Below are 1,666 nucleotides of genomic sequence, written 5' to 3' on the forward strand. Positions count from 1 at the left end.
TATCCTTCCAACTTTTTTATTATAGTGTGTAGTTTATTGGGTTTTAATGCCTCCTCGTTAGGTTGTGGGTGTTTGAAGCCGGCCGCGATTTTGCTTTGGTCTGATAGTGGTGCTAAGGGGTTGACTATCTCTCTCTCTCTCTCTCTCTCTCTCTCTCTCTCTCTCTCTCTCTCTCTCTCTCTCTCTCTCTCTCTCTCTCTCTCTCCTCTGTATGTGTGTTCATTCACCTACGGAGGTCAACGGCCGCCGAGGCAGTTGGACACCAACACACAATTGCCCTGACCGTAGCTTCCCCCCAAGTTCCTTCACCCCGTCCGCCTACCCACAACAGAACAACAGAGAGAGAGAGAGAGAGAGACAGAGAGAGATAGAGAGAGAGAGAGAGGGAGAGAGAGCGGAGAGAGAGAGAGAGAGAGAGAGAGAGAGACGAGCGAGAGAGAGAGAGAGAGAGCGAGAGAGAGAGAGAGAGAGAGAGAGAGAGACGAGAGAGAGAGAGAGAGAGAGGGGGGGGGGGGGCGAGAGAGGGGGCGAGGGGGGGGACGAGCGAGATAGAGAGAGAGAGAGGGCGAGAGAGAGAGAGCGAGGAGAGGGGGGGAGAGAGAAAGAGAGAGAGCGAGGGGGGGGGGGGGGGCGAGAGAGGGGGAAGAGAGAGAAAGAGAGAGAGAGGCCTCCTACAGTGTCAGTGTTCCAGGTTTTGTGTCTCTGTCTTTCTCTCGAGGCTGGTCTTGCTGTCAGGTTATTAATCCCCTTGATGATTTATGATTTAACCCGCTGAGAACGACACACTATTGCGTATTGTGGGATTGCGATCACAACTAATGCCGTCTAAAGGAACAGTCTTGTCCGGTCTTTCTAGATGCTTCCAGATGCCGGTCGGATCCGTCAGACCTCCACAGCATCAAAAAGCTGGGACAGGATAACAATGCCTACGATGTTACAGACGGTATGTATGTGGGTTTGTGCATGTCTGTGTGTGTCTGTGTGAGTGAATGAGGGGGTGAGTTAGTTTAGTGTGGTTTGTTGCACGTGTGTATGAGTGAGTGAGTGAGCGAGCGAGGGGTGCCTGAGTTTGTGTGTGTTGCACGCGTGCGTGTGTGTATGAGTGAGTGAGTGTGTGTTTGTGTGTGTGTGTGTGTGTGTGTGTGTGTGTGTGTGTGTGTGTGTGTGTGTGTGTGTGTGTTGCACTTGTGAATGTATGTTTGGTGTGTGTGAATGTGTGTATTGCACATGTGTAACCATGCATACAGATAATGCGAAATTGCAACATGCTGTGTTTGTTTGTCTCCCAGAACCGACTTCCTACATGTGAGTCTCCTCCACTATTCTCTCGTACGGTACAGTGTATCTCTGTGTTGGTGTGCTGCACCGAGTTATGCTACTGTGCTGGTACCCCATGTATCAACCCCCCCCCCCCCCTCCCATACACATATCTGTTTCCCTTGACTCCCTGGCTTTCTGTTCATTTCACAGGACCATGACTACGTCTCCGAAGGATGACCAGTAAGTAGTGGAGCATATTCATCTATAACTTGGACAAATGCTTTCTTTCTCACATTCACCCACCCACAGACCACTGTGCCCCCCCCCCCCTCCCCCTCCCATTCAGAGCTAAGAACAAGGCCCGAACACACCGGCCATTTCGAACATCGGTTTCTTTCAGCTGGTA

The 1,666-nt window shown here is 51.3% G+C and overlaps 1 long non-coding RNA gene across 1 annotated transcript; it reads left to right on the forward strand.

Annotated features, from left to right (window-relative positions):
- The first annotated feature begins 611 nt into the window (after positions 1 to 611).
- On the forward strand, positions 612 to 1,665 carry LOC132456446 (uncharacterized). The gene is made up of 5 exons (XR_009525479.1): positions 612 to 735; positions 857 to 943; positions 1,290 to 1,305; positions 1,471 to 1,500; positions 1,607 to 1,665. It is a non-coding gene; the product is annotated as an uncharacterized LOC132456446 (long non-coding RNA).
- The last annotated feature ends 1 nt before the right edge of the window (position 1,666 follows it).

The sequence above is a fragment of the Gadus macrocephalus genome, chromosome 4 (assembly GCF_031168955.1).
Source record: "Gadus macrocephalus chromosome 4, ASM3116895v1".
In the NCBI taxonomy this organism is placed as follows: Eukaryota; Metazoa; Chordata; class Actinopteri; order Gadiformes; family Gadidae; genus Gadus; species Gadus macrocephalus.